Source organism: Coenobita brevimanus, chromosome 32 (genome assembly GCF_032717465.1).
Source record: "Coenobita brevimanus isolate Jiangsu-jjx chromosome 32, ASM3271746v2, whole genome shotgun sequence".
Taxonomy (NCBI): Eukaryota; Metazoa; Arthropoda; class Malacostraca; order Decapoda; family Coenobitidae; genus Coenobita; species Coenobita brevimanus.
Genome location: NC_136985.1, coordinates 6,424,866 through 6,446,082, shown reverse-complemented (window position 1 = coordinate 6,446,082; position 21,217 = coordinate 6,424,866). Strand labels below are relative to the sequence as shown.

General features: G+C 41.9%; 1 long non-coding RNA gene across 1 annotated transcript in view; it reads left to right on the top strand.

Annotated features, from left to right (window-relative positions):
* Positions 1-13,011: 13,011 nt before the first annotated feature.
* LOC145395613 (uncharacterized) overlaps positions 13,012-21,217 on the top strand; it is a 136,611-nt gene continuing 128,405 nt past the window's right edge. Inside the window, exon 1 of the long non-coding RNA XR_013896643.1 lies at positions 13,012-13,057. This is a non-coding gene — a long non-coding RNA (uncharacterized LOC145395613). The remainder of the gene's footprint in view (positions 13,058-21,217) is intronic.

The following is a 21,217-nucleotide window of genomic DNA, read 5'->3' as shown; positions in this document are numbered from 1 at the left end:
TGATGAGGATTAACTCAGATCCAGTACCAAGCAGACGTTCGACCAGTGAGAAATATAACGAGTTACTAAATATAATACATGGAGGCCAAGATAGATATATCCCTTCAAAACTGTTTAAAACGAATAATTCAGAACCAAGATGGTTAAACAACAGATTAAAATCTCTCATAGGCCAAAGGAAAGGAATATATAGAAAAATAACACGTGGAGAGGAACACTTACGTAACTGGTACGATATTTTAAATAGAGAGGTAAAGAGGGAGATACGAAAAACAAAGAAAAGTTATGAAATTAAGGTTGCCATTGAATAGAAAGAAAGCCCCATGGGTTTTATCAAATGTACTGTACAAAAAATATAGATAGCATAGGACCACTCAGAACAGAATCAGGTGACATTACCAGTGAAGATAAAGAAATGTGCTCCATCCTAAATAATTATTTCATATCAATATTCACCAAGGAAAATCTAGACCTTGTCCCTCAAGCAGCAAATATTTACGATGATAATACGGAAAATATTCTTAGTAAAATAACCATTAGTAAGGAGGACGTATTGAAAGAAATTAATAAGTTAGAACCTCAAAAATCGCCAGGTGAGGACAATATATATGCAAAAATTATAAAAGAAACCAAAGAAGAATTATGACAACCGCTTTTAATGTTACTTAATGACTCTTTAATTTCAGAAGTTCCAGAGGCGTGGAAGACTGCAAACGAGTGCCCAGCTTTAAAAAGGGTGATAAATCAGCTGCGTCGAATTATCGTCCGATAAGTCTAACATCAATAGTAGGAAAAATGTTACGAGTCAATTTTGGTAAATAAGATTAGAGAACACTTAAAAGATTTAATCTTGTAAACGAAAGTCAGCACGGATTCAGGCAAGGACGATCCAGCCTCAAAAACTTGTTGTCATTCTACTCGGAGGTCTATGAGGCAGTAGACAGCAATAAAGCTTACGATGTTATTTATCTGGACTTTAGTAAAGCTTTTGATAGGGTCCCACACGAAAGGTTAGTTAGAAAGGTTCGAGCACAAGGTGTAGACGGCAATATTTTAAAATGGATAGAATCCTGGCTGAAAGGACGAAAGCAGTGAGTATTAATAAATGGAACTAAGTCGGATTGGGGATTAGTAACTAGCGGTGTACCACAGGGTTCAGTACTCGGTCCCTTATTATTTATTATATATATAAATGATCTTCACTCTCATTTTAAATGCCAGGACCAACTTGCCTAGCCCCGGGCTCCTACGCTCCTCATGGGGCAACGTAGGATTGGATGATGGATGGATGGATGGATGGATGAATGATCTAGACTTAGGAGTCACTAGCAGCATCAGGAAATTTGCCGACGATACAAAAATAGGGCTTATCATTAACTCGACTGACGATTGCCATAACTTACAAAAAGACCTCGATACATTGTCCAAATGGTCTAAAACTTGGCAAATGGAATTTAACGTTGAAAAATGTAAAGTACTTAGAGTAGGCAAGACCATTGGAGACACTAAATACAGCTTAGATAACAAAGAAATTAGCAAATCAGAATGTGAGAGGGATCTAGGAGTTATGGTTAGTAACGACCTTAAACCAAGACAACAGTGTATTAATGCGAGAAATAAAGCAAATAGGGTTTTAGGATTTATTTCGAGAAGCGTGAGCAATAGGTCATCAAAAGTAATATTGCAATTTTATCTAGCATTAGTAAGGCCGCATTTAGACTACGCAGTACAATTTTGGTGTCCTTACTAAAGAATGGATATTAACTCGTTAGAAAATGTACATAGAAGAATGACAAAACTGATACATGACGTTCGGAACCTGTCATATGAAGACAAACTAAAAAGGCTAAGTCTGCATTCGCTAGAAAGGCATAGAGTAAGGGGAGACTTAACTGAGGTGTTTAAGTGGATGAGGCGTATAAATAAGGGATATAGTAGCAAGATACTTAAAGTGAGCATACAGGATAGAACTAGAAGTAATTGTTTCAAACTAGAAAAATTCCGTTTCAATAAGGAAATAGGTAGAAATTGGTTTGGTAATAGAGTAGTAGACGAATGGAATAAGCTACCTAGTAAAGTCGTTGCTGCCTTTTCCGTTGAGAGTTTCAAGCATAGGCTAGATAAGCATATGACAAGTAAGGGGTGGGTATAGAAAAAAATAATCTTATAACCAATACTAATCCATAATTTTTCCTTTTCAGGTTACACCACGATAGTCTCTATTCTCCTTTCACACTCTCCTATAAAATGTCCACGCCAGTTTTTCTATACTGCGTGGTGTTCTTTCTGACTTTTTTCTGCCGCTTTCGGCAGGAGGGTTTGGAGGGCGGGGGACAGCCTTCTTCTTTTCTATCCTTATATCATTCTAGTTGTTCACTTACCCTTCTAGGAGCTGCCTTGCATGGGCCAACCGGCCTACTGCAGTTATCCTCTCTTCTTATGTTCTTATGGTCATCACGCCCAAGACTGATGAAGGAGAGGCGTGTGCCTCAAATGCCCCCATCTTCCCATGGGCACTGCTACTGCTCTCTCTCTCTCTCTCTCTCTCTCTCTCTGTATCATTATGGTAACTCATGTCTTTTGGTTCACTATAGGTGGCAGGTGACCAAAAGCTTATGCCATTAGCTGCAGTAAATATGGGTGTCAAATTCATTCTGGAAGTGGAAAGAAGTGGTCTTCGTGCTGACGTTGTTGGTAACATCAAATCCCACTGTCGTCAGTTAATGTTGACACTTTTACGTGAAATACGTAAGCGACTGCCCACCAATGTCCAGATATTGAAGAGCATGGCGTGTCTCTCCCCTGATATTGTTCTTGGTCTCCGAAAGCCACACCTGGGGGACCTTTCATTCCTCCCGATGTATGACGGGGACTTAGGCAAGCTCGAACAACAGCAGATGAAACTGGACACATGTGACTGGATCCATAAAATGTCTAATGACACAAGTGAATTTTGAAAGATGCAGCAGGAGAGCAAGATTCAAGCAAGTGGGGCAGTTTGTATTAACAATGTTGGCACTGCCAGTGAGTAATGCTGCAGTAGAACGCGCATTCTCACAAATGAACTTAATAAAAAATAAAGTACGGAACCGTATGCTGCAAGAAACAATGGAGAACATAATGCATGTCCGGGCGTTCATGTCTAGGCATGCAATATGCTGTAGCGAGTTCATTCCCAATCAGTCATTGTCAAAACTGTTTGGTCAGGATATTTACGCTAAAGCAAATGCTGAGAGTGTGTTGAACATTTAGGTATTTTTTCCCATATACTGTAGTTTATGTCTAGGCACTCAAGTAAACATACATAAGAACATAAGAAGAAAGGATAACTGCAGTAGGCCATTTGGCCCATGCCACGCAGCTCCTAAAAGAGTAACTAAACTACTAGAATGAGATAAGGATAGGAAAGAAGTCTTGTAACCTGTGTAGCCACTTTTGACTAATGTCACTGTGTGCCATAGTTATTCTACTGAACTCTGTGGTGATTCAGAATAATGAAATGTCTGGTTGGGGATGACCCAACCAAACACAATGACTAACCTGGCTAGTGTAATGACTGATTCCCTAGGTTGTGAAATAAGGAGTGTGCACCTGTTTTAAACAATGTTATTTTCTATAACGTTCATTATATCTATATTCGTTGTAGTACATTCTTTATTTCATTTTCCTATGCGGGTACAAAATGTACTGTTAAAGTAATATAAGAATCTAGTTTTTGTGGGATGTGGAATTCTACACAGCCATGAGCAATGGTCAGTGTTTATAATTTCTCAGTTCAGCTATCATGTTAAAGAGAATGAATGGGATGATGACAGAGGTGGTTAACGATGATGCACTCAGATGTCCAAATGCATGGTAAAATCGCAAAAAAATTACAAATAGTGGCAGAAAACTAAGAACCAGGTCTGCATTCGGGGTTGGGCTAAGCAACGACGGTTCGTGCGCGTTTTGGGCGTGTTTCGGGAAGGATTGTGCGCCAACAGCACCCACCTACCTGGCAACACTGCCGTCCAAAACATCAGCTATAGAACGGCCAGAAAGGAAGCTAATGATCGAGGCACAAATAGAAGGATAGAAACTGTAAGAGGGCAGTTTGGAAAATGAAAATCTATGCCAGACTCAATCGAAAGCCTTTGAGATGTAAAGTGCAATGGCAAAGCTTTCGCCAAAGTTCCAAAAGGAGGATGACCAGGAGTCTGAAATATGGGTGAGAAGATCGGCAGAGGAGCGTCCCTGACGGAACCCATACTGACGATGAAAAAGAAGGTTGTTTGTAGAAAAGTTTCTAAAACTTTTCTGTTAAGAATATACTCAAAAACTTTTGAGACACAGGATGTTAAAGCAACTGGGCGATAGTTACAGGGTTGGGAATAGTCACCTTTCTTTGGGACTGGATGAATGAGAGCAAACTTCCAGCAAAGAATGAAAGGTACAATTTGAAAGACAAAGACAAAAGAGGTTACCTAGGTAGGGTGTAAGCACACATGCACAGTTCTTGAGGACAACAGGAGGTACCCCATCAGACCCATATGCCTTGTTACTGTAGTATTGAGACCAGTGATGGCAGAAAATACATTAGCTGAAGAAATTTTAATGTCAGCCATGAGGAAGTCAGAGGGGGGAAGAGATGGAGGAACAGCACCGGAATCGTCTAAGGTGGAACTGGAGGAGAAAATCTGTGCAGAGATCTGCTTTATCAGTAAAAGAAATAGCCACAGAGCCATCAGAGTAGAAATAAGGAGGGAAGGATGATGAGGTAAGGTTGTTAGAAAGGTTTTTGGCAAGGTGCCAGAAGGAGTAGGAAGTATTCGAGTTGGGGAGTTGAGAGCATTTAGTACGGATGAAATTATTTTTAGCAGAACGAAGAACAGACTTAGGACGATTCCGGGCAGAAACATAGAAAAGATGTGATTCAGGGGTAGGCTGGCTCCGGTACCTTTTGTAGGCTCTATCCTTGTTGTGGACAGCATTTTAACAAGCGTGATTAAACCAAGGACTGCTTGCATTAGTCAAAGTATGTGAGAAAGGAATGTATGCTTCCATGCCCGAGTGAATAACCTCCGTAATGCGCCAGGCACACTCAGATGGCTCCCGGCCATGGAAGCAATAACCATTTCAGGGAAAATCAAAGAAGTACTGCCTGAGGGCCTCCCAAATAGTAGCTCCAAAGTGCCACAACCGACGTTTCTTTGGAGGGTCCACAGGCCGTACTGGAGCGATAGGACAGGTTGAGATAATAAGGTTGTAATGGGAGAAGCCCAACGGAGAGGAAATATTAACAGTGTAAGCAGATGGATCAGTTGTAAAGAAGAGGTTATGTATGTTGGGACTCTCTCCAAGATGGTCAGCGATACGGATAGGGTGCTGTACAAGCTGTTTTACGTCATTAAGGATAGAAACGATGTAGGCTTGTTCACCAGGCTATACCTGTAAGTCTGACAGTTTTACAGTATGTGTCCCAGTGTACACACAACAGAAGTAAGAAGCTGGCACTAAGCAACGTGTATAATATGTGAAGAAATGATATAGATAATATCGTAGCAATAAACATGGATGACGCACATATGAAGATTAGGTTTAAAAAATACTGAAAAAGAACAATTCAAGTAAGATTCACGAAGGACTTGTTTACACGATCAGTGTCGTAGTATGGTTTAGATGCACGGTTCGTGCTCAGGCACTGACCGTGTAGACAGCTGATGCCGCCAACATGACCAGTGCTCGAGCACAACATCGAAACAATTCGTCGAAACACTGGTTCGACACTGATCGTGTAAAGCAGCCCAAAGGTATGGAAGTTTGAGCTCACTGTGAATTAATGTTATCAACATGCACTCATTTATACGGTCCTGTGAATACAATTTGATACCGTATTCCCTTGATTGTTTCAGCCCTTGCTGTGACGTAACTCAAGGTGTCTTCACCTAATGAAAGTAAATTACTTTCCTCGCTTGGAGGGCACATTGTTCTCGTGCGTTTAACTCGCTCAGTATACTCTCTTATAGTCGGACTGGTCTTGGATGATCCGCACCCCTCTGGCTATGCCAATGCCTACAAATGCTGATGGTTAAAGAAGATAAGCGGAATTATATTTAAAAAAAAAGTAATGAAAATATTTTAGTGATGGAGATTGATGTAATCACTGATGATAAATTGGCTGTGATAACACCAGCGAAAAGAAGGATGAAAATCAGAAACCTAGACTGCTAAATCTAGTATGGTAGCCTATTTGATGAAGGCAACAAGCACAGCGATCCCAGCTGCTCCCAAAACTATATATGGCCAGAGAAGCTGAAATTAATCAGAGTAAGGTGTTTAGAGATCTATGCAAGGCAGACAGAAAAAGGAAGAATCCAGGGAATGAGAGAGAGAGAGAGAGAGAGAGAGAGAGAGAGAGAGAGAGAGAGAGAGAGAGAGAGAGAGAGAGAGAGAGAGAGAGAGAGAGAGAGATTTACAGGCCAGTGAAGTAAAGGTTGAAATGTGCATTATTCATGGAAACAAGGTAGTAAACACTCAAAATAAATAAACGAAATTCACGAATCTGAGGAAATTCCTGCATTACAGAGAATACACCTTCATTACTAACGACGTCCTTCTCTCCATTACTTGTATTTTGACTTCCCTCTCAAAACCCCATCCATATATGCAATAAATATCCACGGGTAATTATCAAACGCTTGTGTGGGTGAGAGAGAGAGAGAGAGAGAGAGAGAGAGAGAGAGAGAGAGTAAGCAAAAGTGAGGGTGTCTCTGTGTGTCTGTTAGTATTCCATCACTTTTAGCACCGAATTATTTTAAAGTGATCTTGGAAACCATTTATGTCAAAGTACCACCATTATCATAAGCGTCATCATTATCATCATCATCCTAACTCCACTTCTCACGTAAGAGATGGGGTGTGGCAAGGTTCTATGTAGTAGGAAACAGCATGCACAAAAGTCATCTGCTTTATTGTTCATATTTTCCCACTTTTATATGGAGTCGGTGTGTTTGACCAATCATCACCATACATCTCGGTCCTGCGCTGCTTCCCCCGACAGTCCTTTGCTCTCTCAAATCTTCGTTTACACAGTCCATCTAGGCTACCTCCTTTTCGGCCTTCCTGTCTTTCCTTCCTTGTAGTTACCTCCATTACCGTTACTCTAATACCACATAATCTTCATCTCTTCTCATCCGTGCCCATATCAGTACAGTCTTCTTTGGAAATGTTGGGTGGCAGAGAGAGGCTGTTTGGAGCTTGAAACCTTTATTTTCTCAACGGTTCGGGCTACACAGAATCCATCTTCAGAAGAGGGTCCTGTGTAGCCCAAAACGTTAAAATAAACAATTCAAACTCTAATATGTGTTTCTCTCCCATCCAACATCTCTTCGAGTCTCACGAGTCTTAACTGCACCTCAGTTCATCTGTTTGTACATAATTATTGCATTGATTGCTTATAGACACGATTCATTTACCTCTTCCTCCTCCTTATCATCGTCATCATTCCGCCTCTTATTCCTACCCACCGGTGTTCAGTAAGGTCTAGAAAGCAAAGAATAAACGAAAACAAAAACAAAAAACGAATGACTGAGAAATAAACCCTAGGTTACCTAATGAAATAGGCCACACATTCATTCACTCACCATTCAAGCCTCTAGATTTCGGACTGCACCTCACAGGCACACTTTTGACACGTAGTTTCATGATTTTTTTTTTTTTTTTTATGCGAGGAAGAAGGAACCAAAGGCCATGAGCCCGCAGTAACAGTTCCCTCCAAGAGAAAAACAAAATACAATAGAGAGCCAAATTCAAGACGGTGTCAATCCGACGACTATCATGTTAAAAAGAGGATGCCAAACCCATTTCATAACACTGATCATGCAACCAGCTCGATCCCATCATTAACCTGGCATTATCAACTTTATCATCAGCTAGAAAGCCCCGTAAGTCCATAATGATATGACCATATGACTTTATTACAAATCCAACATTAGTAAATATGCAAGCAGTGATACATAGTCGTTTAAGCCAGCAAAATTACAACCCCAAGTAAAACTACACAACACACACAAAGTTTAATATGCAACTTAAGGGCAGTGTAAAATACCAGAAGTAAAGGTGTTCCAAGGCCTCGTACGAAAACGTGGTAAATAAATAAAGGTATATGTAGTATTGTAGGGAATAAGACACATTGCAGTGAAGCAAACAGCTAAACAAGAAGTGCTGAAAAGTTTCCTTAACTCTCGAAAATACGGTCTCAAGGCAGGGCCCTTAGGAGGAGAAAACAACAGCACCACAGGCAGGACTCGAATACAATCGCCAGCAACACCACTGGAAGGGACAGCACAATAGGCACCACCACCTTCCTCACCCGCCGCACCTCAACCGCCCCCCCCCCCCGCTCCACCACATAGGCCTTCTCAGACTGCCCCACAAAGGCTAAACCTATGTCCTGCTGGGCTTGGGGCTGGGCTGAGTGTGTGGGGCGCTGGGGGGGAGGGACGGGAGGGGTATGTGGAGTCCTAGGGGTGAGGGTGGGCTGGGGGTGGTTGCTGTTCCCTGTTCCCCACCACTTCCTGCTCCCCGTGCGACACCACCACACGAACACCGCTCCTCTCGAACACACCCATGTCCTGTAGAGGGTCAGGGCTTGGGGAGCGTCCGGGGTCTAGGGGGTCAGGGACAGCGTTCAAGGGGTGGCGATCATCGCCTTGGTCCTGGACCAAACCTCTCTCTTGCCCTGCTCCTGCCTCTGTTGCAGCAAAAATCAGTAGAAGAATTCTGAACATCATTGGTTACCAAACGGTAACTAATTAATAAATTTTGTTTACAGCCACAGGAAACAAGTCTTTTTTGTAATTTTTGAGGGAAATCGGATGATTTTGAATGTAGGAGCCAGGATTCCGGGGGCTTGAGTCATGTGTGAATGATTGTGTGGTCCACTATATGGGCTGGTTGTGTTGAAATATCTACTCAGACGGAAAATGTCTACTTAGACGTTTGTGTTTAGCTTGGGAAGAGTGTTTCAGAGGATGTGGGTTAAGGGAGGCTGAACCTAACCATTTCCATTTAATGAAGACTTTACGCAACCTTTCTATTTCCAATTAATGAAGAATTTATCTAACCCTTCCATTTTCAAGTCTCTCTCAAGATGACAAAAGTTGTAAGGAAAAAGAGAAAGTAAGAAAATGGTGTAAAATGCGTTAGCTGAGTCAGTGGGTTAACGAATTTAATAGCAAGATAAATGCGTGAGGCATTGCCAAAAGGACTAGCTTCTGTGTTTCCCTGGGGGATGTTGCCTACAACAAAACTGGAATTGCAGTACATTAAGTATCCTGCTTAAATGAAGAAAAAATTGATATTAGACGTATAGGCTATTATTTTCTAGTCATGATGATTAAACCCTCTTGTTTGTTGATGTATTTTCATTCCTATTCCTGTCGCCACCAAATGATATTTTGAGCTATATATGGATGATGAGGTGGGAAAAGGTTACTGGAAGAAATTTTAACCCTTCAAGTTTGAAAAGTCTCTCCTAAGTTGTATAAAATCGTGTGAAGATTGCAAGAAAATATTGAGGATTATCATTAAATTGAAAACGTATAGTATCAGCATCTTGCTCATCCGAACGTGAACTCGGTGGACTGCCGGGTGAAGCTGCCCTCCTCTTGCAGTCCACCATATTTCGAGGGATTGGATGGGACCTGAGGGATGTTTGTATAACAGGGCAGTGAGTCGACCGGCAATATCGGTGCCACCGCAAGGCGTCCCCCTCTAGCACCAGTTGAAACGGCAATTCCCTTTAGCACACAGGAGTCACTGAAAGCATATTTTTGCCACATTCACGCGATATTATTCTGCTTGGGGGATACTTTGACCTGAAGGAGCTACACACGGGCTTTATTCACTCCTTCAGTACAGTAAAAAATAATAATAAAAATGAAATAAATCCATCGTCTGGAGGTAACGTGATTAAAAGAAATTAGCTGTGGTGAAGGGGATAATGACGTTATACCTAATACGAGTTTCTTGTGATTTCATAACATGGTCTGTGAATCGCAAAAACTAAATGAAAAGGAGATAGTATAAAGAAGACGCTAAATGATGAAACCATTAAATCTGCCTAAGGTATTGATGCTGTTCCTCTGACTATATATAATTCATCCTCAGAACGTGACTACATGGATGCGATGAACATTCCTGTGATGAGACAACCCTAGCATGTACGGTATTCAATATGGTCCTATATGGACGGTGGGTTTTGGCGCAAGCGGGTGCCATGTATAGGTGTATAGTATACAGAAGATTGATGGGCCTCAGGAAACGAGCTGTGAAGCTTATGCCCAGCGTCGGAAAAAAAAAAAAAAGTGCTGACATAAAATCGCTCAGGGGCGAACAAGTGATCACTCACGTGAAATGTCTGAACAGAGTAATCTGTGTACATTCTATAACATTCAACCCTAAACCCTTGCCATCCTTTACACAGCATGTTCCTTGAGCTATATTGCTTCCAGACTGACTAATCTGTCTTTGAGTGTACACTGCTACCTGCCCTATGGCGTTATACATCACCGTTCACAGGATGCTTCTCGCCTCATACAGTAAAATAACCGATTGCAGTGTGAAAAATGACGAATCCTTTAGCACTGGCAACATCAGTGCATTTTACGTAAAGTCTTACTGTATATTACCTTCCTGTTACATGAACATAACTGCCTTTGATTCTTGTTAAACTTATCTTTCTGCTCTCCTTGTATATCTGTTCAGTTGTTTCTCTGCTGTTTTTCTTGACACTTATATTTGTGCTCAGACTACTTTGTTAGTCTGTAATAGCCTACTTGTACTCTCTCAGCCATACCCTGTGTGCTTATGTAACTTATGCTAATAATATTATTATATTATTATTATTATTGTTATTATTATTATTATTATTATTATTATTAGTAATAGTAGTAGTAGTAGTAGTAGTAGTAATAGGAGTAGTATTAGTAGTAATAATAATAATAATAATAATAATAATAATAATAGTAACAGTAATAATAATAATAAAGATCTTCTGAATGGACTGTTAAGCTAACCTGAAGAAAGGGCGAGCAGTGACCTGACAGTTGCTGACGCAGCCACCACCCCGTCCTTCATCATCACAGGACTAACATACTGGTACTAACATGGGTATTATCACATGTGGACGGGTCTTGCTGCCAGTCATTAAAATCTGCTTAAAAGAAATTCACATCCTTAAACCCTTCCCTGCCCCACTCAGGACTGCAAGCCAACTCTACCGACTCGGCCACCTCCTGCCCACACATTCCAAACACTCACTGGTTGCCTTACAGACCACATCCGATAGTAGTACTTTCACCAGTAGACCGCCATGCCTTTATGCGGTTCTTTGGACTACACGAAACCATTTGGGTTGTCGGTCAGTGTAGCGTCACCTGAAGACAACATTACACACAGTGTGTAGATGGTGGACGATCTGATTTAATAGAGTGCAAAAATATGCAATTGGGCAGTTTTTAAGGATACAGAGGAAATACAGAAGTAGGTAGAACTGACTAACATGGTAGCAGGGCTGAAGGAGAGAGTGCAGTAAATCTTTTCAGTGCGACTTAAGCAAAGATTATTTCGAGATGTAAAACGCGAAAGTCAAAATACATTCCTGTTATGGACCATATGTTCCTGCTTGCTGCCTCTGTAAATGTGTGTATTATTTAACGTACTTAAACGATTTCTACTTTCTGAGGAGAGAAGTAGCCAGAATTAGTGATAAACAAAAAGCTATATTTGGGCTGAAGGATCAGCGTCCATATTTACGTTTCAACGTTCTACTACCGTCGTTTTATGAGGGACTTCATCAGTAAAAGCAATGAATTTTGTTACTGGAAAAATGGTGCAGCGTTCTGTATCGTTTTTTTCTGCTTTGAAAGTATTATTTAATCACAAAATCATTGGCATACAGCCTATATGACGTAGGGTCAAAGTGGGCGACTTGACACTGAATTGGCCAATTATTTGGTTTTGCACGAAATCTTTGACGTCACGATCTCTCAAACTATTACTGAAGAGGATTTCTTTCCATGATCTTGATTTGTTATGAAGTACTTTGTTCATGTCTTGAATTAATAGTAAGAAATTATCACTCGTCTATCCACACACACACACACACACACACACACACACACACACACACACACACACACACACACACACACACACACAAATGCCAGCTGCGTGAGGCAGGGGCCTACCTAGAGATTTGGGGGCCCGGGGGCTAGATTCTTTGCGGGGCCCCCCCTTCTGGAGGGGGGGCCCCGCAAAGAACCTAGCCCCCCTAATTTTCAAAAGTTATCTAATATCTCAGCCGGGATTGTCGGGATGATAAATATATATATTTTTTAAATATTAATAAAAAAAACAAATTTTTAAGGCTTTGGGGGGGCCCCCCTCAATTGGGGGCCCGGGGGTCAGTTTCAAACAGCCCCCCCGCCCCCCCCTCAGGTACGCCACTGGCGTGAGGACATTGCTATCTGTTAGTAGTTCTGTATTACTTGTAAGATTTAACGTGACTTACAAATGACATGTTCCATTGTGTGTCTTACATAAATATTTTGCATGAATTAACCAAAAGTATAATTTATTAATCCCTACTATGCATATAATTTTGGAGCAAGCATAATTACATGGATAAATGAGACTACGCACATTTACATTTATATGACATCATACGTGAGCTGGACTATGGATATATGGCCTAAAATATTCCTCCATATACCACACTATTTTCCAGACTCGATACACCAAAGAAAGAATAATAACAACAATGATCAGTTCTCTTGGGAGGCATTTACTGTTATTTCTAAGGTAAGTTTGCTGTTTTTGTTCTCGTCACGTTGTTTATTCATCCCGGAAAACAAAATGTCAAGCCAAGCAAAATGCGGCAGAGCAGAGCATGTTCTGCGTCGTCGCTCTGTGCCTGGCGCTGATGTATAAAAGTGAGATGATCGAGAAGACACTCAGTAGGGAAGGTATCCGAGTGATGGAAGTTTCTGCTGTTTGGAAACCTTACGAAGACAAGGTAGGCCCTGCCATGCCCTTAAAGAGGTGTGTTAATACTTCGTGTTGTGATTTTTTACACTTGCAACATCTCTCTCTCTCTCTCTCTCTCTCTCTCTCTCTCTCTCTCACTCACTTAATTAACGGTTGGCTGCATAATTAATTTTACACTACGTTGCCAAAATACTATTACTCAGTTTAAACGTGATGTTATTATCATCTTAACCCAGTGAAATTTCTGGTGTATTCTCTATGTTGTGCTGTAACTGGCTATATATGCAATGAGAATTAATATAACAGACTGGAAGCGAACCTAGTTAGTTAGAAGCGAACCTAGTTAGTGCATCGTTAACATATTCCCAAATACATACACAATACTCCTGTCTGTAGTGGGGAATTATGTCTGTCTTTTTCCCTCATGTTTATTCCTCGACCATACTGTACATCAACTTCAAATTTCTAGTTAGACACCCTTGATTGTTATGCCGTTTACTCTGGTCACTTCACCTCTCACTCTGGCTACAGAGCGTTGACCGCAACTCTCAACTCTCTCTCTCCTCCCCAGATATCATCTCATTCCGTTTTGCTCCATACCCGCCTCACCTCCTCCTAGATATGCGAGACTCTGTACTTCGAAGCCCCTGCCTCTTTCACACCATCATTCCATCTCCTCTTTGGTGTCCCTGTTCCGTCATTGCCTCTACATCTAATTGTCTTATTTCTTTGGTAGTCTCTCATCACTCTTCTCACAAGGCCCCTGTCAGCCATAGGCCCGTATTCTTGTCGGTTAAGGAACATCCCAAACACCCCTGCCTTAGCGATGTAATTTTGGATATGGCTAGTTAATATCAATTCCTACGTTATTTATGATGAATGCCGTGTAATTTCAGTGATTTTAATGGCCTACAAGATGATAATAAAGAGTAATGTACAAAATAAAACGCTTAGATGAGGTGCTAGGGAGCTTCCTTAACCGACGGGAAAACGGGCTGTAGTGTTACAGGGAAAGGAATGGCACCATGAATGTTGACTATTCCAGTTGTATACAACTGTACTAATATGCATGAAGGAATGAAACTAACCATTACTAAATACATTAGGAATATGGGCGGAAGAATAAGAGGTGAGTGTATAGACTGATTAGCGTTACTTTGATGGAGACTGCTTCTAACACAATCACTATGAGGGTTTTGATTACCATAAATAACATCGCCTGAAGGTACATGGAATTTAAGCACAGAAAACATATTGCTGAAGGACTGAATATGAAAGCAAGCAGCAACCAAAGAAAAAATGTCTGAGGAATTGTGTCCCCCATATTAGTGAAAAAATAATAATGTATTATTGCAGAGAACTGAGTCCAAGACAGGACTGGAGTCGATGAACGGAAAAGCCTTAGTACAACATGTTTTATAAAGCAGATATTGCCCATATACGACGTCCGTACACTGCACAAGGGACAATAGGGATCCTGTATAGAGTCGGTCATTGTGAAGAGCATAAAGGAATACCAAGCATCCACACCCCCAGTACCCACAATCTCTTTGAAGTCCAATTTGCGAGAGAAATAATGTTACCTTTCGTAGAGACAGCACATAATAAAATAAGGAGAGTGAGATTATGATTTACATAGTAGCGAGTCCATTAAAAGTGATGGGATAGCCATATCTGTGACTTTGGACACAAACTCAGCAGTGCATACGACACTTTGGCAGAGAGAAACACACCATCACATGTCACATCTTGGACATTAATACTGAATCAGTTATACTCAAACATTCTAGCTTGAATGTGATGGAATAGGAGCGTTCGCGCGACTGGAGAAATGCCAGATATCACCGGTATTATAATTTTTCAGATGGAAAAAAATCACGTTGGGCAATGATTGAATGGCCTTTATCATGCATTTTACATATTGTAAAAATATGTAAATATTCTATTTCTTCTCTATAAAACAGTGCTTTGTCAATGCAGCATGAAAAAATATAGTAATATAAAAAATATTTCACAGCGGTTGCAGCCTGGTTTATGCATGCATAGAAATATATATGTATATCTTTAATCAACAATAATAGTTATTATAATTCATACTAACACATTAAACTCCCTGTGATTAAGAATAAAACTTAATTCACTTCGAGAAAGGATGTCGATATTTAGTTGCTGCCTCAGGTACAACAAGTTTTCCAAGCAAACCAAAACAGTTGTGTCTTTCCTCGCTCTGTACCTACTCCATCAGCTGGCTTGCTTCGTACGTCTGGCAGCGCAAGGCTTCGATACGCCGTAACATTTTAGTCTAATAAATATTAAACTATGGATAGACCATACTTGCCATTTTTTGTACAAGTCATATTATATACAAATGCCATTATTCATACGCCTTTTTTGCTTCAAACAGTCCAAAAACAGTCTTATTGACAGATAGTGTCCTAACCTTCATAGGGAAGAATATATAAATATACGAATTTTTAGGCGATATTTTGGATGAAATAGCACAAGGAAGAGTAATTTACATTTTTTTTTTTTTTAGGCATTTACTTAACCAATATCGCAAATATCGATCAGAAAAAGAACACTGAAGTTTGACTAAGACCCCCTTAGCCCATCAAAACGAAAACGAGACATGGTTTCTGGCGGTGTCTGGCAGATTTTCCTCTTCACGCGAACGCTCATATTAACGGGGGTATATTACATGACGTGCCGGTTAGTTCTGTGAAACATTTGTGAACAGTCAGAAAGAAATGCAACTCCTTATTCTGTGATTCAGCTGGGACTTACCACACGATTTTATCATCAGGAATCCACTCCTCTCTCATGCTAAATTAACCTTTAAAAATTATACAGTACATTACCTGACATTTTTTTTCCTTCCTTAATGCCTATACAAAAGTTTTATCACTTATTTGCTGCGACATCTCGACCAGACCTCATTACCTCTCATAAGCTGCGCTAAATTCACGCTTGGCGCATATGAAGTCTTCAGAATCATTGTAACTGGACTTCAAAATGCCTGTAAAATAAAGCTATGCCGTCGACTGCCAGTTTAACAAGTGGATACAACCCTTACAGTACTTAGCAACCGACAGTGTGGCTCCATCCCACAAGCAGAATTGGACAAGGAAACCAAGAGAAACAGGTGAGATTATTAAGGATAAGGGTTTTTCTCTATTTACCTATGCAGGTGACCATTCATATTTTCTGACTGCCTTCTGCGAAGGACTCAGATGATGGAAAACTGGGCTGCAAAATATTCAGTAAATCACCTAGCCAACGCCTCATATGAACCCCCCCCCCAAAAAAAAAAAAGGTGGGGAGGGTAATTTGGCCTTATGATTCGTAACACCTTAATTAAGCTCGTGGCTCTTAGTGATAAAAATATTCGGAAATATTGTTATTTTTTTCATGCCAGCTGGTGGTGCATTTGTTAGTACAATCAGCTCACAACTGGGAGAACCTGAGTTTGGTTTTCAGCATTGTATTAGGGACCTGGATGTAAACTGATACTGCGGGTCATGTCCTGTGGGAAAACAGAGACGAGGATAAAACTTGTGTGCCTTAACCATCCTCGAGCTGCTAATAGACAGATCTGAAGCTCGTATTCTGGAAGCTCCCTAACACCTCTTCTTCTCAATTTATTTATGGATATTAGTGGATAATATATATTTATGTTTGCGTTATTTATGCAGGGTATGGCGATACTGGAAGTATATATGCAACAGATGAGGACAAAAAAGTATAATAAATAAAATGAATCGCCTAAGGAATGATGTTAAGGAGCTGCCTCAGCTGACGACATGCGGGCCTAAGTCGTTTAAACATTTCATCACGGTACCGTCTTAAATTAGTTTTCCTGCTGGCAGTTAATATTATTTTGAGAGAGACCACTAGTAGAGGTAAGGAAGCTCCTTAACACCTGTTCCTTAGCAATTTATTTTTGGACAAGTCTGGTTAATATCAATTTGTATTTCATTTGTGCTGTGAATGATAGCATTTTAATTATTTTAATGAACAGAAGAGGACAGTAAAAGGTATCATGATAAGCAAAATAAATCGCCAAGGAAGAGCTGTTAGGGAGCTTCCATAACCCACGAGAATAGGGACACGAATCCAAAAAGTTTATCGTATCACGGAAAGAATTATCTGGAGGTGGGAAAAAAAAATAATGGTAGTTAAGATGTAAACACAGGAAGTTTGGTTTTGCAGACATAAGATATCTTTCATAATATGATCTTAAAATCTCCAGGTGATTTTATTGAGGCTGGGACAAAAAAATGTCTTAACCTAAACTTAGGCAGTCAGATATATCTTTCCTGAACCCTTTGGACAAGAGAAATTCTTCCTGAGTTTAATATTATTTTTTAGAGGTAACAATAAACTTATGACACCATCCTAGTAACCAGGATAATAATCTTGACAGTTTTATGCAGCATTTACTCGTAACCCAAGGCATCCCATCAACGTATGAGTACATTGCAACATTTTGTAATTGCCAGTCCCGTCGACGTACTGGTACGTCGCGCAATTGCTATCTATCTATCTATTTATAGCCCGACGCCCTAATCCCGCAAAGGGTGGCCGCAGACAAAACGCCTCCAAGTCACTCTGTCACCCAACATTTGACTCCCCTCCCCCCAACTCACCCCCCCCTCCCTCATATACCTCTCAACTCCATCCCTCCACCTCATCCTCGGTCTACCTCTCCCTCTCCCTCCCTCCACCTCACCTACATACACCCTCTTAGTCAGTCTTTCATTCTCCAATCTCTCCACATGTCCAAACCACCTCAGTGTATTTCTCCTAATCTTTTCAACCACATCCACATCTACCCCACAACGTTCCTTCACTTCTTCATTCGTCAACCTGTCCCTCCACGTCACTCCACATGCTCCTCTCAAGTAACTCATTTCCACTGCTCTCACTCTTGACTTGTTCCCCTCTTGCAAGGTCCACGCCTCGCTTCCATATGTCAGGGTAGGGATCACAATACCATTATGCAGTGACTTCTTAACTTCCATACTCACCTCCCTATTTCTCATCACTGCTTTCAGTGTACCAACAACCTTTCTTCCCTGCTGTACCCTTTCACGTACTTCATCCCCCAAAGTTCCATCCTTACTCATCACACTACCCAAGTACTTGAATGCACTCACATTCTCCATATCCTCAACATCCAATCTCACTGCACACTCTGTGACTTCATTCCTCTCAAACACCATAACTTTACTTTTGTTTACATTAACTTTCAGCTTCCTCCTCCTACACACTGTCCCAAATTCATTCACCAAACCTTGCAACTCCCATTCATCTTCACTCAATAATACTGTATCATCAGCAAACAGCAACACTGGAAGCTTCCAAATCTCACCCTCATTCATTAGGGCCACCCCCACATCCACTGCCCTACCTTGCACCTCCTTTACAACCCCATCCATATATATATTAAACAGCCATGGAGACATCACACACCCCTGTTTCAGTCCCACATTGAGATCAAAGAACTCACTCAGCTCACCATCCACTCGCACCGTAGCCCTAGCTCCCTCGTACATACTCCTCACAGCACTCAACAATTTCCCCTCCACTCCATATATTCTCAATACCTTCCACATACCTTGCCTATCTATTCTGTCATAAGCTTTCTCCAAGTCCATGAAGGCAGCATACACTTTCTTTCCCTTCTCTAGATACTTCTCCACTAAACATCTTAGAACAAATATCTGATCTACACACCCTTTTCCCTTCCTAAATCCCCCTTGCTCTTCTCCAACTAGCTCCTCTGTCATATACCTAACCCTATCAATGAGTATTCTACCTTATATTTTACCAGTCACACTAAGAAGGCAAATACCCCTATGGTTACCACATACTTCTCTCTCCCCTTTTCCTTTGTACAGAGGAACAATTATACCTGATTTCCAGTCCTCTGGAACCCTTCCCTCTTCCCAAGCCAATCTACACAACTTCCATATCCACTCCACAACAATCTCACCCCCATACCTAAGCATTTCACCACACACTCCATCAATTCCTGGGGCCTTTCCCAGCTTAATCTTCTTCATCGCTTCCACTACTTCCGACCTACTGATCTCTTCCTCCCTCCTCTCATCTCTTCTTCTCCCAGCCATTCCCCAACCACTTATACTCACACTGCTCGCACTCTCTACATTCAACAAATCCTCAAAGTGCTCCTTCCATCTCCTCAATTTCTCTCTCTTCTCCACCAACAATCTATTATTCCTATCTTTCACTCCCCTACTATTTCCCCTTTCACACTGCCTTACTTTCTTTACCTCCTTCCAAAACAATTTCTTACTCTCCCTCCATTTCACACTCAGATTCCTCCCAAACTCTTCATCCACTTTCTTTTTACTCTCCTTCACCAGTCTCTTAACATCCCTTCTCCTGCTCACATATACCTCTCTCTTCTCTTTCTCATCTTCTCCCCTACCTCTACTCGCCAACCATTCACCATATGCCTTCTTCTTTTGTTCCACAGCTCGTTTCACCTCATCATTCCACCATACTGTCCCTTGCACACCCTTGCATCTCCTCCTCACTCCACAAACCGCCTCACACGCTGTGCTTATCTCTTCCGTGAATATCTTACATACGTCTTCCACCTCTTCCATCTGCTCTAGCTCATACCTTCCCAATCTTTCTTCCACTATGCTCCTATACTCTGTCCTTTTCTCACTATCTTGCAATTTCTTCACTCTTCTCACAGGAGCTGCTTCCTCCTGTCTTCCCCTTCGTCTCCTCAACCACTTTCTTTGCAGCTCTACCTTGGCCATCACTAAGTGATGGTCCGAGACTCCATTCCCCCACCCTCTCCATACCCTTGCATCCAACACTTGTCTTCTCATTCGCTCATCCACACACACGTAGTCTATCATTGCCTTTCGTTCAACAACATTGCGCAATTGCAATGTGCATAATTTGCACAATTTTCAAAATTCACGGTTGATTTTTGGTACGTAGGGTCACTTGACCTTCCCCTACCTGCCACCAGGCGGGGACACTCGGCGACCCCACACGACCCCGCGCTCACCATCGGCTCGGTCACTCGCCTGTTAGCAGCAGTCCTGCTCAGACATGGTGCATAAGGGTCTCTCAGAGGAGAAAATCTAAACCGCCTTGGACGCCTTCACAGGCGACAGTGATTCCCCACTGGACAACGAGGTTGTGGACAAAGATTATGTCCAACCAGAGGAGGTGGAAACCAGCAGCAGTGATGAGGAGGTCCCGTCCCCCAGGAAGCAGCGCTGCGTAACTTATCTTGCTGCTAGAGACGGCCAGCCTGCACAAAAACAACGTGCAACATCCTCTCGGCAGCCCCTATGTGATGTGGAGCCCAAATTCGAGGACGAGGACGAGGGCGGAGCCGTGGGACGTGCTGCCACATAGTACAGCCAAGAGATTATCACCCATCCCGGCCCCGAGTGCACACCACGTCGTACAAGCAGGTATGAGTCTAGTCTTTTGTTTGAGGAGGGTGAAAGAGGCGTGGAGGGAGTGGGGAGTGAAAGGGAAAGTGCAGGGATGAGTATAGAAAGTGATAGTGGCAGGAGTGAGTCATCGCTCTCCTGCGGAGGTGTGAGGTGGCGGGGCGTATCACGTGGGCGAGTGAAGGTGCGTGATGAATCACATGGGCTTGTGATGGGGGGGTAAGGTGGGGAGGGACCACTCCCCAGCACGTCTTATGCTCCCCAATATTCCCAGACATGTGGGTGAGTGAGGGTGCGTGATGAATCATGTGGCGTTGTGATGAAGGGGGAAGGTGGGGAGGAACCACTCCCCAGCACGTCTTATGCTCCCCAATATTTCCAGACTTCATCCCCACAGCTCCCTAATGTTCCACAAGGCTGTAAGGGTAAGGGAAAGGGAAAGGGGAAAGGCCAAGGGAAGAGGGGTGCGAGTGGGGAAGCCCTCTGCACTCCTCCCCAACCTCCCCCGCCAGCATCTCCTCCCCACCCAGACAAAGGCGACGATGGGGAAGAGGGATTTGTGTCACGGAATTGGGAGGATGGGAATGATTTTTCTCCCATCATTCTCTCCTTCACTGAGCAGGGGCACACTGGCTGCACTGCTCCAGGAATTCACCCTAATTCCACCAGGCTGGATTTTTTCCATCTTTTTTCAGTGAGGGTTTTGTGGAGGAAATAGTGGACCAAACAAACCGTTT